The sequence below is a fragment of the Hesperophylax consimilis genome, chromosome 19 (genome assembly GCF_061612785.1).
Source record: "Hesperophylax consimilis isolate HC1 chromosome 19, BYU_Hcon_1.0, whole genome shotgun sequence".
Classification (NCBI taxonomy): Eukaryota; Metazoa; Arthropoda; class Insecta; order Trichoptera; family Limnephilidae; genus Hesperophylax; species Hesperophylax consimilis.
This window is the reverse complement of record NC_142854.1, coordinates 26,972,824-26,985,126: the sequence shown is the minus strand read 5'-3', so window position 1 is coordinate 26,985,126 and position 12,303 is coordinate 26,972,824. Positions and strand designations below refer to the sequence as shown.

At 35.5% G+C, this 12,303-nt stretch overlaps 1 protein-coding gene and 1 long non-coding RNA gene across 4 annotated transcripts in view; one reads left to right on the top strand and one right to left on the bottom strand.

The window, feature by feature from the left end:
* Cip4 (formin-binding protein 1-like Cip4) overlaps window positions 1–12,303 on the bottom strand; it is a 287,732-nt gene that overhangs the window by 132,863 nt on the left and 142,566 nt on the right. The gene's annotated exons all lie outside the window — the stretch shown is intronic.
* On the top strand, window positions 10,157–11,218 carry LOC149415053 (uncharacterized). The gene is made up of 3 exons (XR_016303918.1): window positions 10,157–10,433; window positions 10,664–10,893; window positions 11,084–11,218. It is a non-coding gene; the product is annotated as an uncharacterized LOC149415053 (long non-coding RNA).

Genomic DNA, 12,303 nt, shown 5'->3' with positions numbered 1-12,303 from the left:
GGGATGGGAAAGGAGAGAGAAAGAAACGAGACAAAATACAACACGACAAGAATTACCTATTTTCATTTTTATGTGTTTTTAAAAACATGTAGTATAATGTGGAAAAGACCATCGTGGGTTTTTTTTCATATTTCTGAGGGAATGTTTTTCTTCCTTTATCTCCGATTGAATTCCCGATGAGAGAGCCAACAAACCGCCACTGCATCAACACAACACAACACATACATTATGAAAAAATGTGGAGTGACGAACATAAATAATAAATCGTTTAGTGTAATCGTCAAGTCTCGCCTTCTAATAAATCATAAATAAGTCAACTTGCAAAAATATGACATCGAGTCTTCGCATAAATACATTGACAATACAAGTACTTAGAAGATTTAAATCCACACAGAAGGCTCTGGGAAACTAATTCCTCTAATGGCCTATACCACCTTCAAGGATTTTGTGGTGTGCAAGATCTTTTTGGTCTTGAAGAGATCTATGCTGTAGGAGGGAGGAAAGACAGACCCCGGCAAATAATAATATCTATCATTGAGATAAGTAGACAGTTGAAGAAATCGGTTGCTTTTTTTCGTTCGAATACGAAAAAATCTAATTTTATAGCCTTTTGTAGGTTAAAACTAAAATTATTTGTCCTCTTTGAGTGCTTTTACTGCTGACCAAGTCCAGTAAGTGTTTTTCTATTAATATCGTTTCCTTTTTGCCCTAATGGCCTTTGCCATGGGGAAGAAGCTGCCAGACCCAGACCCTATTGATTTTGAAAACGATATAGCTAGAGAGGTAGATATGTCGGGTTTCTCTACTCCCAAAAAAAGAAAAGTAAGCGTCTTTCCGAATCTAGCGGAATCTTATCAGGTCACAGTTCCTGTAGAGACTGTCGCTCCTACACTCGTTACACTGTACCCGACTTTAGTAAAAGCCCCCTTCATCGTGTATGTGCAAAACAACACACAAGGCCACTCCCTGCATCCCCTTGACTTCGGTAAATTTATAGGGAAAAAGCACTTGGCATTTCCCCAGGTTGTATCAGATCGGAGGGAAGATTCCGCATTTGTGTAGAGTTCACAACTGCACTCAATGCCAATAAATTCATAAATTCGATTGACTACCTCTCTGTTAGACGAGCAGACGAGCTGTTGAACTCAAGAACGAGTCGAAACGACCCGTTTTCCTGTTTCAGGCGCGCGTTTGGCGTTGTTCAGAATTGCCACCGTTCTGAGTTGTCATGGAAACAAATATTTCACTATTAAGGCGATGCCATACGTAGTAATGCAAAAACATGTGTTTTTGGTTTGAAAATTTGGTCGCCTAGAAATATTTCAGATGCTTTAATTAAATACCTACTGCGAGTAGAATACATCTTGGCCTTTGAAATAATCGAGTATTTTTTAGATAAGTCTTTTAATAAGCCCAGAAAAAAATAATGTATAAAGCCTATGAAAACTGCTTTAAAGTCCAAAGTCTCCTACTTACGAACCCATTTTCGGTTATATTTTTATTGTATAGTGTGGAAAATTAAGTTATTTATAAAATGATCGGAAAAAAATTAAATATTTATGCCTGAACATCCACAAAATAAAATAAAAGGCACTTTTTGGCCATGTTTTTTCTTGCATAAATCAAAACAGGCGGATGGTGTTAAGCGATAATTTAAACCTTATCGCCATCTACGTAAGGGGTGTTATTGATAGCGGCTCGATTTAAAATATTACACGACGTAGTGCATCGCCTTAAGTTGTTTTTTGAAATTGTTTTAGAAATAATATATTTTATGCCTGCACAAAGTGGTTGAAAGCATTGAATTCATTCGCCATGATACCAAAAAAACGGTTGACTTTGAGATTATTTTATATTTTCACAAGTGCACAGATAATTGCAAGATACGATAAAGGGTGATAAAAGGCTATAATGATACGACACTCTGAAATAGAAACAAAGGTGTCGATAAGCACAACGAGACGGAAATATTAAACAATACCCTCATAATAACATGTGCAGAACAATCGTGTCAAGTGTTTTGGCGAACATAATATTACGTATCTAAACAAGTAAACAATGGGCAATCTCGAATATTTTTTCAGCGGCACAAGTATTAGGTCGTCGCGTCTAAACGATAATAAAACTTTATTTTTATCAAATCACTAGCTGTACCCCGCCACGCATTCCTGTGGCTCTATCTGTCTGTGCAGATAGAGAACAATAGCGCGTGTTGCTTTTATGTTCAACAGATGTTTTAGAAAATAACATGCGTTTACCTGTCACAGGTGACATAATTGGATGATTTTTATAGCGACGTTTTTGTGAAAAAACACCTCAAGGGCGCTGTACAAGTATATAATACATTTCTACTATGTTTTTACTAGCTATATATTGAGATAATATACAGTAAAATACTTACCTGGTAGGTCACTTGAGATTAACACTGAATTAACATTAACTAATTGTTTATTAGCGAAATTTAGATACAGGATTTAGGACATAATTAGATATGACTGGACTTTCTCTCAAGAATGGTAAATTTAAATTAAGGGTATGACAGCTTAAAAAGGTAAGTTTTTAATTTAGTCGTGATTTCTCTTGGACTTGTTATGGATCTTAGTTCCGGAGGGAGTTTATTCCAAGCCTTCGGCCCAGATACTCCGAAAGCGTGATCACCAAACATAGTATTTGGCTTGCGCTTAGGTTCCATCATCTGCCTACAGCTGATGATGTTGCTGATCTAAGAGTTGACTGCCTCAGAACAGTGTTTTCCGGGACGCATAGTACACAGATGAATTCTATATAATACAGGTTTAGAAAAACACACACGTATTCGAATGCAAGTTGTGTCAAAATTTCAAAGCAATCCTTGAAGAACTTTCGGAGATTTAAGAATTTGAACAAACTAACATTTACATTTTTATTTATGTAGATAGATTTATTTATTTATTTATTTATAAGATACTAAAATATACAATTACAGAAAAATGAATCTGTGACTGTCCAACTGGGAATGTTTCCTGTTTCAGGACAATCAAATTGATAGGTTTGGTTCATATGAATTAGGTAATGTAACACAAATGATAACAATAAATAAATATCGTTGGATAGACAGATTAAAAACAATAAACGAGTCTCAAACAAAATAATATTATTAAACCCTGTCTACATATTGTTGATTGAATATCTTTAAGATTATCCCATTTAATTTATAAAAGCAGATTGCAAAAACCTGCCGTTGGAAGTGTGTCAAAGGATTGAATGCCAAAATAGGCGTTGATGGTGTTATTTCCGTGGGACTTGTCTCAGAACTGAGAAGATAAAAAAGCCAATTTGAACACTTATATGACAAAATATAACATAATAGGAATTGGACCATCAGTGGGTTTAATGACCAAGGACCACGATTACGTTTGGAATGATTGTCACACGTTTCGACATAATGAGCGGGAGATCAATTTGATTTCGGCTGTGCTGTCACATTTACTAGGCACTGTGTAATTTGCGTAGGTGAAGATAATTATTATTTTTGACAAATCGTTGTGACAATTTTCGCTTGAGTTTGTCGACCTATTTACAGCAGCTTTATGTTTGTAATTGTAAATTTTTAAAACATCACGAAGTGTCCGATAAGCGCAAGTACAAGTAAAAAGATAAGTAACATTTTTTAAAGGTTTTTTGAAAAACAACAACTTGCTCACCCTCTCTCTCTCTGATTTTCTGGAAACTGACCACGATGCCACGATGTTGCGTCATTAATTAGATAAAGAAGCGTATCCTTACCTGCAAAAAACACAAATTATAAATGATGTTAGCCCAAAAAAACATTATTCAGCAATATAGATGGTTTAATCAGATAGGGATCTCATTACTACAGCAATTCATCCATACTCTGCCAGTTTCCATGCCTCACTTCTATACATTAGAGTTGGTATCTGCAATCCATTTTGGACTGTTAGTCGTGCTTCATTGGACAAATTTTTATTAGCGACAACAGCGTCCAACAAGTCCTCCATTATTGGAGTTTCCTGCATCCACCAACTCTTCTTCTTCCTCTGTCCTTGTCAGTTTTTCCTAATCGTTCACCACCAATGACATTACTCACAACTATACACTTCAACCAACCAACACCTCTGCCAGTGGCTTGGCAGAAGTGTCCGGGATCACGAGATGAGGTTTGTCTAGGTTTTGGCGGCGAATGCGTCTGCCCACCTTCTGCGTGGCAGGCCGGATTTGAGACTGATTTAAGACTTTTACCTCTCTCGACTCATCGCCTTGCATAATAGTGGGAGGGATGGATTCATATGTCCGTCACTTGTGGACACACTGACCCCCAGTTTCCTACCCATCCTTCGTAAATTTTTCCTTCCCAGAAAATTGCTTAGTGGTTTTGTAGTCTTTCTTTCAAATCTTTGGACTTGCTTACATTACAAGAAATGCACTGTGGGCATGTTTTGTAAATCAAAAGACAGACTATTTTATGATTAAATTTTAAATAGAGATCAAATTTCAAATAGTGTTTTGTCAGTATTAAGATATTTTAATTTGACAGAGCGCGTGCTAAAAGGGATAGAATCAAAAGTTACCAAGTCAGTGGAGATATTGGTTTCCATTCAAATCTACATGGAAGGCAACAATTCTAGTGTGTATTATGTATTCGGTGTTTACATTGAAAGTAAGCCATGATTGATGATGAATTTCGTCATTGCTGCAACTACACATAAGTAGATTACTGGAGTAAATATTAGCATTCTAACTATAGGCAACAAGTAATGATGTTGTGAATCTTGGAGGCAGTGGGAGGGGAAGGAGATGGGGAGAGGAAGGTGGTAAGTACCTCGCTATTCAGATCTGGTAACAATTTCAAGCAACATTTCAATTCGAGTAAAATTTTAACTGTTAATAAACACAAGTATACCTACGAACTGGCGATGCCTATGTGGGATTTTTTTGTTTAATCTGCTAAATTTATTATTCTTTACTTTTTAACTGTTTATATAAAAAAAAAAGTTTCCTTTATTGTAAAATTATACCAATGTATGTACCAGATATATTATTTATAAAAAAAAATAATTAAAAATCAGCATGTTGTTTATCGAAACTTGAGAGTATCCCTTCTACTGTAGAATGTGCCATAAATGGTGACCGGATAAATCATCAAAATGATAATTCATCACATCTTTAAAAAGTTATATTAAGTCATGGAAAGTGATGAAACAAAAACTTTATTAACTGGGTTAAGTGGGTTAGGTTAGGTTAGGTTTAAAAAATTTTTTCGTCGTTTCTAATGACTTAATATCACCTTTTAAAGGTGTGTCGAGTTGTCGATGTGTTGATTTATCATGGAACCGCTAAAACACTTGTTTAACCGTGTGATATCTTGAACGTGGTTACGACTACGGCTATAGAAATAATCCAACCATTATTATCATTTAGAGTTATTTTCAATTACCCCACACGGGAGGCTATGTCATCTTAGGGGATGCTATGTGGAGAGCCATTTAAGGGAATGTAAGGAGACTTCTGGTAAGAAAGCGCCGAAAAGATCAATGACACTAGTTCCTCGGAGCATCTTTCATTGAAATACTGGTAAAACACAAACAGGATAATTTACCTCGCACGTTTTCCCATAATCTAATTAAATATAATTTACAAATAAATTTAATGGTAGTTACGAACCAAAATTGACAGATGTGCAAATACTAAATAAATAAATTGGCATAAAATTCTTGATTACATCAGTGACAAAAAAAACATGGCGAATGCGCGGAAGTCGTGACAAAGAGATGAAACCAATCGATTGTTTAAAAGATTATCGAGATTCTCCTCGATTGAGAGCCGTATATAAATTCATATCTTGTAAAAAGTAGGTATTTCAGAAAAATGATCGCAAATAGTTGCGTAAGACGGAACGCCTAATAATTGTCCACTCATAGTAGATTAGTAGACGATCAAATAGACACATGACGGCCTCCATGGTTGAGTGAATCTTTCGCTAATAAATACATGTTCGAACGTGAAATACTTGGGGCACATTATTAATGAAGACCTATCGGACAATGGCGATATCGAACGACAAAGGAGAAGCCTAAGCATAGTGTCTAATATGATTGCCCGCAGATTTTGCAAATGCAGCAATACCGTTAAAAAATACTGTTCAAATCATTCTGTACTGGCCTGTATACGTGTGAGACATGGTGTCACTACCGAACTTGCTCGACGGAACGACTCCGAATTCAATATAATGATGCCTGTAGAATCATATTTGGATACCGAAGATACAGCAGCACATTGACAATGTTCACGGAACTAGGACTGAATGGATTTGCCGGCCTGATGAGACACCGGGTCACTGGAGCCAGGATGCGGCTAATGGCCTCAGCCAACACGTTGGTGACCGCAGCCTACCAGCACCAGGCGCCACTCCTGAGTGAGCGCTGGGCCCAAGCGCATTCAAGACCACACCATGCATAGTTGTCCTTATTTGTTAATTTATTATATCTGTTATAAAAAATAGAAAATAAAATGTATCTATATGGGACGTGTGGGATTGCACTAACCTCCCCAAATTCTGGAATAAAATATTATTATTATTATGGAGGTCGCGGGTTGAAAACCCAACGTGGGAAACTAAATTTTATTTGATTAATTTGATTTATTTCACCATTAATTCGTGAAAAAAAAAATATATTTATTTATTAAGAAAACTATACGGCACTACATGTGCCATTAAACATAGGTAAGTGACAATTACAAAGTACAGGGTTTTCCAATAAGAGGTGTTATTTTGAATAGCCCGTTATTTCGGTAGATGTTACTTTTGAAGCTGTCATTTTTTGACATTTGACAAGTAGAAACTACGCCATTAATACAAATGGAACGAAACACGCTTCAACAACGCATTGAAATTATTAAAATTCACTTGAGTGAATCAAATGCAAATCATCTTGAGTGATGAGGCCCATTTCCACCTCGGTGGCTTTGTCTACAAGCAAAATTGTCGCATCTGGGGCTCGGAAAACCCAAGAGTTATTGTTGAAAAGCCTCTCTATCCTCAACGTGTGACTGTTTTGTGCGGTTTATGTTCCGGCGGAGTCATTGGACCTTACTTTTTCGAAAATGAGGCTGGAGCAACAGTTACGGTGAATGGATCGCTATCGAGAGATGATTAATGATTTTTTATGGCCGGAATTGGATGGTATTGATCTGGGCAACGTTTACTTTCAACAAGACGGCGCTACGTGCCACACAATTAACGAAACCATTGATCTTTTACGATTGAATATTAAAATAACACCTCTTATTTGAAAACCCTGTATAATGGGTAGTAAAATATAAAAATACAAAGACAAAAAGAAAAATTATATATATAATAGTACGAAAATCGATAATCTCTTGTGAGAACTTTAATAAGGGACAATATAAATATAACACTATCAGATAATCAAGGCAATTAAAATACATTGATCAAAAACAAGAAGTACAAAAGGCTTCACGAACATTGTCATATCAAACACCTATACTTTGCATATGTATGAATTAACATTTTGCATCGACTATGTGCGTTTCATTTATGCATTACATATTATAATATACAAAGATATATTATATATCTATAGGTTACGAGGTTTCAGTATCGCCTTGGTGAGAGACCAGCATTCAGAATCTAAACGTTGCTTGAAATGACCTAAGGCGAAGCTTAATGCTAAATCACTATTTTGATTATTAATCTTTATAACGAATTGGTGTACATTATGAATACCAAAAAATATGCTCTAGATAAATTGAAGGTTTTCGTATCGCTTCGCTTGAGTAGAGTACAAATAAAAAAATAATATGCTCAGTAAAAAATATAAATGTAAACTACAATTTTTTTTCCATATAAATCTATTAACGCGTAAAGGAAACAACTTTAAAAAAATACAGTATTATAGCTAAGATTATCTGTGACAGTTTCACTTCATTAACTGTTTTGCTTTCTTATAAAATTATTTACAAAATACATACAAACCAGTTTTGTGCTTGAAATCGAACTTTCTAGACTCCGTTTGTCGAGCGATTTTAATGCCTACTACCTACAATATAAGCAGAGATGTGCAAAATGGGTACCCAAAACCATTTGAAATGTAAAATGGAAATGGGTCAAAACTTTTCCATTTGAAAATGCAAAATGCAAAATGGTTTTTAGAAAAGCATTTCAAATGCAAAATGCAAAATACCTATTTTCAAAATGCATTGAAAATGCAAAATGGTTTCTCAGGTCAAACAATTAAAAGAATTATAGAATTTTTAAACAATTTTGTCATTTAATAATGGACATCAATGTAGAACAAACATATTACATGATGGTAAATCCAAAAACACCACGACTACAGATTATGAAACCACAAAAAATTTGCGCGGGACTAATATTGTTAACGTAAAAACATAGAAACTGCTATCTAACATTTAATATTACAGCGTCATGGCCCCATGTTCAGTATTTTTTGTAATGGTATCACTCAATTGCCAGGGCTCCTACCAGGGAGCAACTTGACAAATGTAAATTATCTCTCATAGCGAGGTTGAGGACCGACTGATATTTGGGGTTTATGAAAAAAAAGATTAGTGGAGATAGTAGGAAGAATGTTGCAAAAAAGCATTTAAAATGGAAAATGCGTTGAGAAAAGCATTTAAAATGCAAAATGCAAAATGGTTTTTAGAAAAGCATTTAAAATGCAAAATACCCATAGACATATGAATATTAGTAGACCTGCCCTAAGTGATTAAAAGCGTATTATTCCCCACTCCCCATACCGGTTCCATTGGAGCCGGCTGGGCTCGCGTATGGCTTCCCGTGAATCTTGAGAATGTGACGTCATCATTCTTGTTCGAACTAGCGTCGAGCTATGGTCGAGGCATTTTATGAAATAACACGGCAAAATAGTGGCTTGTGATATGAAAACTTGTAAAAATAGATGTGAAAAAGAGAATAAACCCAATTGTCGTATTACATTCCATATGTAAGCATCATTTTAAGCTTATTCACATCGTATAATATGAATCAGTTGTAGAAACATATACTATCACATCGAGCCAACATTGGTCGAATGTAGCGATTCTCAAGTGTGCGCATCGTTGTTACTGGGAAGTAAATTATGAACACTTATAAAAGTGTCTTAACTAAATACGTAAACAAAATATTCGACTCTGAAAATAGAAGAAATTTTTTTGCCAAATTTGGACTTCGCAAATTTGTTCATAACGTGGCGAGTAATTTGCGCTCACATGTAAAAATGTCTATTCATTCAAAAGCAGATTTTACTTTTAAGAACTAAATGGTGATATCAAAATGCGAGATGCCTATATACTGTCAGATTGATTTATTGACGAATCACAGTCAGCTTTACCCCCTTCGTTCTTCAACAGTTGATTTTACCCCTCACCTTTAATTTCTAGTCTATATATTCTTATGTCTGTGAAAATACCCATTTTGCATTTTGCATTTCCATTTGAAATGGATTTATTTGAAATAAAGCACATCTCTGAATATAAGGTATACAAAGAATATACACATGTTTGGTTTGTAGCTTCCTCTTAAGTCGTGTTTGGTTACCAGATATGTAGTAGCCAGGTTAGTACTTGGAATCCCTACCTTCCTCTTCCCAATCTCTTACCATTACCATCAGCCTCAGAGCGTGACCCAATTGGGGATGCCATATTCTCACTGGCTCCAGACGGTTGGGAGCAGTCGTGATTCTTGTGGGGGGTACTTGTAAAAAAACCTTTATTATCAATTAAATTTGAATAAGACACGGGCCCAAGGGACTATTATTTAACAGTTTTAATGATGGTCGAATCAGGCAATAGCAAATGGTGATAAATCAAAAGTGGAATGCGTCGTGGGTAGATTCAAATAGCATCACGATTCGCGCTGAAGGTCCACAAATGAAAACAAAACGAGATTTCGACACCCAAACAACACACGGCCAATCATCTCCATCAGTCCTCCTATACCTCTGCAGCAGAGGCGTGCAGTCAATATAGGCTGAGAAGCTGTTCCAACCATAAAACAAACCATAAAAGAAGAAAAAAATAAGATAATTTGCCAACCATCTCATTGAAACAGACCACGCGTTTGATAAAAATACAGGGGTCAGGAGGGCGATTCACGTTCTTTTTAAGGACACCAAAAGTAACCTCGCCTTCAAATTTATCCTTACCTTCGAATATTTCGTGAAATGCGATTCTCGTTCTCCCAGTGACAGTCGATAACCGGCATATTCCTTACATTTTGAAACATAACGCTAGCGTTGGCCAACGCACCGTAAGGAGAGCTCGGGACCTGTCTTTGAGATGTCAATGGCTGACCGCGGCTGTCATTTGACAAAGGATTTGTTTTACTGTGATACGTTTTTTTATTTAGTTTTCCATATTTAAGTGGTTTTAACACGAGAAAACTTAATATTATCGTAAGTATTGACTGTAAACATGATTTTTGAGTTAATTGTCGCTTATAAACGCTATTAAATGATTCGAATTAACGTAATTGTGATGTTTCAAAGTAGGTATGCAACCTGCCAAAATACCGATATGTCAGAAATATGATAAATACAATAAACTTCACTTTTTATGTGCGATATACCTATAATAATTTACCATTGAGGATTTTCTGATAAATAATAATCATAATAATTTGCAGATAAAATGGCTGCAGGATTTTTAGCCATGGAAATCGTACATTTGAATGAAGAAAATTGGGCACGAATTCCATTTAGGATTCTGCGAGATGCGCAAAATCCGATGGAAATAGGGAACACAGAATTTATAAATTTATTCAGAATTTCAAAGGAAATTGGCTATTTCCTCATAGAATCTTTATCCCCCACCCTACAACCGAAAAGAATGCATGGATTGTCTGTTCAATCGCAGGTAATTTAATTTAATTAATCTATGTTAGGTATATAATATTTTGTAGTTTATGTTAAATGTGTATTGTAAATGGACACACAGTCTGTACCTAATACACAAAAAAGGTGGGTGCTACATTTAATTAACATGAATATGTATATTATAATGTATGAAAAAGAAGGTACGGTATTAATGGTTGAATCTTACACAGGTACTTACTGCCGTAAGGTTCTACGCGGTGGGGTCTTATCAGCGAGGTATAGGCCACGAGTACGGCTTGGCAGTAAGTCAGTCGTCTGTTAGCCGATGCATATCAAATGTTTCATCGGCTATCAGCCAAACATTACAAAAGCAATGGGTTAAATTTCCGACGACTGCCGCAGATAGGCAAAAAGTCAGGCAAATCTTTCATCAGGCAGACAATCCTTTTTTGTATTTCTTTGGCATTCACTATGTAACAATTTCTAGACATTTTTTGTTTTTAATGAGTTTTATTAATTCACAATGTACATTTGTTACGTATAAATTTTTATAAAATTAGCGACCGGTTTCGACACGTCCGTGTCATTAACTTATGAGTTATAAGTTTTAAAATAGCTATAACTTATAAGTTCTTAACTTATAAGTTTTAAAATAGCTAGTTAATGACACGGACGTGTCGAAACCGGTCGCTAATTTTATAAAAATTTAGACAATCCTTTCCCTGGATGTATAGGAGCCATTGACTGCACTCACATTTCCATCATTGCTCCTGCAGAACAGGAAAACGTCTATTTTAATCATCATGGATATCACTCCTTAAATGTGCAAATGGTGAGCTCGTGATTTGGATCATTCTTTGTGTAATTTAATATGCACAAGAAAGTCCTATATGATATTATAATAAAAAATTAATATTTCAGATTTGTGATCCAAACTTGGTCATTTTAGATGTAAATGCACGATATCCTGGTACGCGGCACGATAGCCAGATTTGGGCCAATTGTCCAGCTCGACGAATCATGGAGCTCTGGCATGAAAGAGGAGAAAGAAAAACATGGCTCTTAGGTAAAAATAATTGTTTTATTGACAATACTTAAATTACAAAACCCACATTTTGTGTTTTTATTGATGATTTTTCAATAGAAGCAAGTACATAACAATTTATATTGTATTCTCTCGACATATAATAGAAAACATTATATTCTATTCATAGATATTGATTAAAACAACACAACTTATATTATTCATTTCAATAAATTTGTACTTAACAGGAGATTCGGGCTACCCTTTAGAACCATGGTTGATGACACCTATTCCCAATTCAGCCATTGAAAGTGAAAAGCGATATACGGACGCACACTGCAAAGCTCGGTCAGCTGTGGAAAGATGTTTTGGTGTTTTAAAAGGGACTTGGAGATGTCTATCGGCCCAGCGTATTTTAATGTACGA